The 10,000-nt window shown below is 41.7% G+C and overlaps 1 protein-coding gene across 1 annotated transcript in view; it reads right to left on the reverse strand.

Moving 5' to 3' along the window:
* The window catches only part of alg13 (ALG13 UDP-N-acetylglucosaminyltransferase subunit), a 35,048-nt gene that overhangs the window by 20,112 nt on the left and 4,936 nt on the right, over positions 1-10,000 (reverse strand). The window lies entirely within an intron of this gene.

Genomic DNA, 10,000 nt, shown 5'->3' on the forward strand with positions numbered 1-10,000 from the left:
GCCATCCTAACTACAGGCTTCTAGTCTCATCCATGGCCATCCTAACCAGAAGCTCCCAGTCTCATCCATGGCCATCCTAACCAGAGGCTTCTAGTCTCATCCATGGCCATCCTAACCAGAGGCTCCCAGTCTCATCCATGGCCATCCTAACCAGAAGCTTCCAGTCTCATCCATGGCCATCCTAACCAGAGGCTTCCAGTCTCATCCATGGCCATCCTAACCAGAGGCTCCCAGTCTCATCCATGGCCATCCTAACCAGAGGCTCTCAGTCCTCTAAACTGAGGCGGGGGCTCAAGTCTCTACACTGAGGGGGGGGGCCTCAGGTCTCTACACTGAGGGGGGGGGCTAAAGTCTCTACTCTGAGTGGGGGGGGCGCAGGTCTCTACACTGAGCGAGGGGGGTGGGGGGGCTCAGGTCTCTACACTGAGGGGGGGACTCAGGTCTCTACACTGAGGGGGGGACTCAGGTCTCTACACTGGGGGGGGGGGGCTCAGGTCTCTACACTGAGGGGGGGACTCAGGTCTCTACACTGAGGGGGGGACTCAGGTCTCTACACTGAGGGGGGGACTCAGGTCTCTACACTGGGGGGGGGGGGCTCAGGTCTCTATACTGAGGGGGGGGGGGTTCAGGTCTCTACACTGAGGGGGGGACTCAGGTCTCTACACTGAGCGGGGGGGGTGGGGGGGGTCAGGTCTCTACCCTGAGCAAGGGGGGTTCAGGTCTCTACACTGAGGGGGGGGGGGCTCAGGTCTCTACACTGAGGGGGGGGGGCTCAGGTCTCTACACTGGGGGGGGGGGGCTCAGGTCTCTATACTGAGGGGGGGGGGTTCAGGTCTCTACACTGAGGGGGGGGGGTTCAGGTCTCTACACTGGGGGGGGGGGCTCAGGTCTCTAAAATGAGGGGGGAGGCTCAGGTCTCTACACTGAGGGGGGGGGGGCTCAGGTCTCTACACTGAGGGGGGGGGGCTCAGGTCTCTACACTGAGGGGGGGGGCTCAGGTCTCTACCCTGAGCGAGGGGGGTTCAGGTCTCTACACTGGGGGGGGGGGGCTCAGGTCTCTACACTGGGGGGGGGTGGCTCAGGTCTCTAAACTGAGGGGGGGGGCCTCAGGTCTGTACACTGAGGGGGGGCTCAGGTCTGTACACTGAGTGGGGGGGGCCTCAGGTCTGTACACTGAGGGGGGGCTCAGGTCTCTACACTAAGGGGGGGCTCAGGTCTCTACACTGAGTGGGGGGGGCCTCAGGTCTGTACAATGAGGGGGGGCTCAGGTCTCTACACTGAGGGGGGGGCTCAAGTCTCTACACTGAGGGGGGGGGCCTCAGGTCTCTACACAGAGGGGGGGGCTCAGGTCTCTATACTGAGGGGGGGACTCAGGTCTCTATACTGAGGGGGGGGGCCTCAGGTCTCTACACAGAGGGGAGTGGGGGGGCTCATGTCTCTACACTGAGGGGGGGCTCAGGTCTCTATACTGAGGGGGGGGCCTCAGGTCTCTACACAGAGGGGAGTGGGGGGGCTCAGGTCTATATACTGAGGGGGGGCTCAGGTCTCTATACTGAGGGGGGGGGCTCAGGTCTCTATACTGAGGGGGGGGCTCAGGTCTGTACACTGGGGGGGGGGGTGGGGGGGGCTCATGTCTCTACACTGATGGGGGTGGGGGGGCTCAGGTCTGTACACTGGGGGGGGGGGGTGGGGGGGGCTCAGGTCTCTACACTGAGGGGGGGGCTCAGGTCTCTACACTGAGTGGGGGGGGCTCAGGTCTCTATACTGAGGGGGGGGGCGCAGGTCTCTACACTGAGGGGAGTGGGGGGTGGGGGGGGCTCAGGTCTCTACACTGGGGGGGGGGGGGGCCACTGGGGGGGGACCTAACACTAACACTAACACTCCTCTAACATGATAACACACTAACACTAACACTCCTCTAACATGATAACACACTAACACTAACACTCCTCTAACATGATAACACACTAACACTCCTCTAACATGATAACACACTAACACTCCTCTAACATGATAACACACTAACACTCCTCTAACATGATAACACACTAACACTAACACTCCTCTAACACGATAACACACTAACACTAACACTCCTCTAACATGATAACACACTAACACTAACACTCCTCTAACATGATAACACACTAACACTAACACTCCTCTAACATGATAACACACTAACACTCCTCTAACATGATAACACACTAACACTAACACTCCTCTAACATGATAACACACTAACACTAACACTCCTCTAACATGATAACACACTAACACTAACACTCCTCTAACATGATAACACACTAACACTCCTCTAACATGATAACACACTAACACTCCTCTAACATGATAACACACTAACACTCCTCTAACATGATAACACACTAACACTAACACTCCTCTAACATGATAACACACTAACACTAACACTCCTCTAACATGATAACACACTAACACTCCTCTAACATGATAACACACTAACACTAACACTCCTCTAACATGATAACACACTAACACTCCTCTAACATGATAACACACTAACACTCCTCTAACATGTTAACACACTAACACTAACACTCCTCTAACATGATAACACACTAACACTCCTCTAACATGATAACACACTAACACTCCTCTAACATGATAACACACTAACACTCCTCTAACATGATAACACACTAACACTCCTCTAACATGATAACACACTAACACTAACACTCCTCTAACATGATAACACACTAACACTCCTCTAACATGATAACACACTAACACTAACACTCCTCTAACATGATAACACACTAACACTCCTCTAACATGATAACACACTAACACTCCTCTAACATGATAACACACTAACACTAACACTCCTCTAACATGATAACACACTAACACTAACACACCTCTAACATGATAACACACTAACACTCCTCTAACATGATAACACACTAACACTAACACTCCTCTAACATGATAACACACTAACACTCCTCTAACATGTTAACACACTAACACTAACACTCCTCTAACATGATAACACACTAACACTCCTCTAACATGATAACACACTAACACTAACACTCCTCTAACATGATAACACACTAACACTCCTCTAACATGATAACACACTAACACTAACACTCCTCTAACATGATAACACACTAACACTAACACTCCTCTAACATGATAACACACTAACACTCCTCTAACATGATAACACACTAACACTCCTCTAACATGATAACACACTAACACTCCTCTAACATGATAACACACTAACACTAACACTCCTCTAACATGTTAACACACTAACACTAACACTCCTCTAACATGATAACACACTAACACTAACACTCCTCTAACATGATAACACACTAACACTCCTCTAACATGATAACACACTAACACTAACACTCCTCTAACATGATAACACACTAACACTAACACTCCTCTAACATGATAACACACTAACACTCCTCTAACATGATAACACACTAACACTAACACTCCTCTAACATGATAACACACTAACACTAACACTCCTCTAACATGATAACACACTAACACTAACACTCCTCTAACATGATAACACACTAACACTAACACTCCTCTAACATGATAACACACTAACACTCCTCTAACATGATAACACACTAACACTAACACTCCTCTAACATGATAACACACTAACACTAACACTCCTCTAACATGATAACACACTAACACTAACACTCCTCTAACATGATAACACACTAACACTAACACTCCTCTAACATGATAACACACTAACACTCCTCTAACATGATAACACACTAACACTCCTCTAACATGATAACATACTAACACTAACACTCCTCTAACATGATAACACACTAACACTAACACTCCTCTAACATGATAACACACTAACACTCCTCTAACATGATAACACACTAACACTAACACTCCTCTAACATGATAACACACTAACACTAACACTCCTCTAACATGATAACACACTAACACTAACACTCCTCTAACATGATAACACACTAACACTAACACTCCTCTAACATGATAACACACTAACACTCCTCTAACATGATAACACACTAACACTAACACTCCTCTAACATGATAACACACTAACACTCCTCTAACATGATAACACACTAACACTAACACTCCTCTAACATGATAACACACTAACACTAACACTCCTCTAACATGATAACACACTAACACTCCTCTAACATGATAACACACTAACACTAACACTCCTCTAACATGATAACACACTAACACTAACACTCCTCTAACATGATAACACACTAACACTCCTCTAACATGATAACACACTAACACTAACACTCCTCTAACATGATAACACACTAACACTCCTCTAACATGATAACACACTAACACTAACACTCCTCTAACATGATAACACACTAACACTAACACTCCTCTAACATGATAACACACTAACACTAACACTCCTCTAACATGATAACACACTAACACTAACACTCCTCTAACATGATAACACACTAACACTAACACTCCTCTAACATGATAACACACTAACACTAACACTCCTCTAACATGATAACACACTAACACTAACACTCCTCTAACATGATAACACACTAACACTAACACTCCTCTAACATGATAACACACTAACACTCCTCTAACATGATAACACACTAACACTCCTCTAACATGATAACACACTAACACTAACACACCTCTAACATGATAACACACTAACACTCCTCTAACATGATAACACACTAACACTCCTCTAACATGATAACACACTAACACTAACACTCCTCTAACATGATAACACACTAACACTAACACTCCTCTAACATGATAACACACTAACACTCCTCTAACATGATAACACACTAACACTAACACTCCTCTAACATGATAACATACTAACACTAACACTCCTCTAACATGATAACACACTAACACTCCTCTAACATGATAACACACTAACACTAACACTCCTCTAACATGATAACACACTAACACTAACACTCCTCTAACATGATAACACACTAACACTAACACTCCTCTAACATGATAACACACTAACACTAACACTCCTCTAACATGATAACACACTAACACTAACACTCCTCTAACATGATAACACACTAACACTAACACTCCTCTAACATGATAACACACTAACACTAACACTCCTCTAACATGATAACACACTAACACTCCTCTAACATGATAACACACTAACACTCCTCTAACATGATAACACACTAACACTAACACACCTCTAACATGATAACACACTAACACTCCTCTAACATGATAACACACTAACACTCCTCTAACATGATAACACACTAACACTCCTCTAACATGTTAACACACTAACACTCCTCTAACATGATAACACACTAACACTAACACTCCTCTAACATGATAACACACTAACACTCCTCTAACATGATAACACACTAACACTCCTCTAACATGATAACACACTAACACTAACACTCCTCTAACATGATAACACACTAACACTCCTCTAACATGATAACACACTAACACTAACACTCCTCTAACATGATAACACACTAACACTCCTCTAACATGATAACACACTAACACTCCTCTAACATGATAACACACTAACACTCCTCTAACATGATAACACACTAACACTAACACTCCTCTAACATGATAACACACTAACACTCCTCTAACATGATAACACACTAACACTAACACTCCTCTAACATGATAACACACTAACACTAACACTCCTCTAACATGATAACACACTAACACTAACACTCCTCTAACATGATAACACACTAACACTCCTCTAACATGATAACACACTAACACTAACACTCCTCTAACATGATAACACACTAACACTAACACTCCTCTAACATGATAACACACTAACACTCCTCTAACATGATAACACACTAACACTCCTCTAACATGATAACACACTAACACTAACACTCCTCTAACATGATAACACACTAACACTCCTCTAACATGATAACACACTAACACTAACACTCCTCTAACATGATAACACACTAACACTAACACTCCTCTAACATGATAACACACTAACACTCCTCTAACATGATAACACACTAACACTAACACTCCTCTAACATGATAACACACTAACACTAACACTCCTCTAACATGATAACACACTAACACTCCTCTAACATGATAACACACTAACACTAACACTCCTCTAACATGATAACACACTAACACTAACACTCCTCTAACATGATAACACACTAACACTAACACTCCTCTAACATGATAACACACTAACACTCCTCTAACATGATAACACACTAACACTAACACTCCTCTAACATGATAACACACTAACACTCCTCTAACATGATAACACACTAACACTAACACTCCTCTAACATGATAACACACTAACACTCCTCTAACATGATAACACACTAACACTCCTCTAACATGATAACACACTAACACTCCTCTAACATGATAACACACTAACACTAACACTCCTCTAACATGATAACACACTAACACTCCTCTAACATGATAACACACTAACACTCCTCTAACATGATAACACACTAACACTCCTCTAACATGATAACACACTAACACTAACACTCCTCTAACATGATAACACACTAACACTAACACTCCTCTAACATGATAACACACTAACACTAACACTCCTCTAACATGATAACACACTAACACTCCTCTAACATGATAACACACTAACACTCCTCTAACATGATAACACACTAACACTAACACTCCTCTAACATGATAACACACTAACACTAACACTCCTCTAACATGATAACACACTAACACTAACACTCCTCTAACATGATAACACACTAACACTAACACTCCTCTAACATGATAACACACTAACACTAACACTCCTCTAACATGATAACACACTAACACTAACACTCCTCTAACATGATAACACACTAACACTAACACTCCTCTAACATGATAACACACTAACACTCCTCTAATATGATAACACACTAACACTAACACTCCTCTAACATGATAACACACTAACACTAACACTCCTCTAACATGATAACACACTAACACTCCTCTAACATGATAACACACTAACACTCCTCTAACATGATAACACACTAACACTAACACTCCTCTAACATGATAACACACTAACACTAACACTCCTCTAACATGATAACACACTAACACTAACACTCCTCTAACATGATAACACACTAACACTAACACTCCTCTAACATGATAACACACTAACACTAACACTCCTCTAACATGATAACACACTAACACTAACACTCCTCTAACATGATAACACACTAACACTAACACTCCTCTAACATGATAACACACTAACACTCCTCTAACATGATAACACACTAACACTAACACTCCTCTAACATGATAACACACTAACACTAACACTCCTCTAACATGATAACACACTAACACTCCTCTAACATGATAACACACTAACACTCCTCTAACATGATTACACACTAACACTCCTCTAACATGATAACACACTAACACTAACACTCCTCTAACATGATAACACACTAACACTAACACTCCTCTAACATGATAACACACTAACACTAACACTCCTCTAACATGATAACACACTAACACTCCTCTAACATGATAACACACTAACACTCCTCTAACATGATAACACACTAACACTCCTCTAACATGATAACACACTAACACTAACACTCCTCTAACATGATAACACACTAACACTAACACTCCTCTAACATGATAACACACTAACACTCCTCTAACATGATAACACACTAACACTCCTCTAACATGATAACACACTAACACTAACACTCCTCTAACATGATAACACACTAACACTCCTCTAACATGATAACACACTAACACTCCTCTAACATGTTAACACACTAACACTAACACTCCTCTAACATGATAACACACTAACACTCCTCTAACATGATAACACACTAACACTAACACTCCTCTAACATGATAACACACTAACACTCCTCTAACATGATAACACACTAACACTCCTCTAACATGATAACACACTAACACTAACACTCCTCTAACATGATAACACACTAACACTAACACTCCTCTAACATGATAACACACTAACACTCCTCTAACATGATAACACACTAACACTCCTCTAACATGATAACACACTAACACTAACACTCCTCTAACATGATAACACACTAACACTCCTCTAACATGATAACACACTAACACTCCTCTAACATGATAACACACTAACACTCCTCTAACATGATAACACACTAACACTCCTCTAACATGATAACACACTAACACTAACACTCCTCTAACATGATAACACACTAACACTCCTCTAACATGATAACACACTAACACTAACACTCCTCTAACATGATAACACACTAACACTAACACTCCTCTAACATGATAACACACTAACACTAACACTCCTCTAACATGATAACACACTAACACTAACACTCCTCTAACATGATAACACACTAACACTCCTCTAACATGATAACACACTAACACTAACACTCCTCTAACATGATAACACACTAACACTCCTCTAACATGATAACACACTAACACTCCTCTAACATGATAACACACTAACACTCCTCTAACATGATAACACACTAACACTAACACTCCTCTAACATGATAACACACTAACACTCCTCTAACATGATAACACACTAACACTAACACTCCTCTAACATGATAACACACTAACACTAACACTCCTCTAACATGATAACACACTAACACTCCTCTAACATGATAACACACTAACACTAACACTCCTCTAACATGATAACACACTAACACTAACACTCCTCTAACATGATAACACACTAACACTCCTCTAACATGATAACACACTAACACTCCTCTAACATGATAACACACTAACACTCCTCTAACATGATAACACACTAACACTAACACTCCTCTAACATGATAACACACTAACACTAACACTCCTCTAACATGATAACACACTAACACTCCTCTAACATGATAACACACTAACACTAACACTCCTCTAACATGATAACACACTAACACTAACACTCCTCTAACATGATAACACACTAACACTCCTCTAACATGATAACACACTAACACTAACACTCCTCTAACATGATAACACACTAACACTCCTCTAACATGATAACACACTAACACTCCTCTAACATGATAACACACTAACACTAACACTCCTCTAACATGATAACACACTAACACTAACACTCCTCTAACATGATAACACACTAACACTCCTCTAACATGATAACACACTAACACTCCTCTAACATGATAACACACTAACACTCCTCTAACATGATAACACACTAACACTAACACTCCTCTAACATGATAACACACTAACACTAACACTCCTCTAACATGATAACACACTAACACTAACACTCCTCTAACATGATAACACACTAACACTCCTCTAACATGATAACACACTAACACTCCTCTAACATGATAACACACTAACACTAACACTCCTCTAACATGATAACACACTAACACTCCTCTAACATGATAACACACTAACACTCCTCTAACATGATAACACACTAACACTCCTCTAACATGATAACACACTAACACTAACACTCCTCTAACATGATAACACACTAACACTCCTCTAACATGATAACACACTAACACTCCTCTAACATGATAACACACTAACACTAACACTCCTCTAACATGATAACACACTAACACTAACACTCCTCTAACATGATAACACACTAACACTAACACTCCTCTAACATGATAACACACTAACACTAACACTCCTCTAACATGATAACACACTAACACTCCTCTAACATAATAACACACTAACACTAACACTCCTCTAACATGATAACACACTAACACTCCTCTAACATGATAACACACT

Source organism: Scomber japonicus, chromosome 2, assembly GCF_027409825.1.
Source record: "Scomber japonicus isolate fScoJap1 chromosome 2, fScoJap1.pri, whole genome shotgun sequence".
In the NCBI taxonomy this organism is placed as follows: Eukaryota; Metazoa; Chordata; class Actinopteri; order Scombriformes; family Scombridae; genus Scomber; species Scomber japonicus.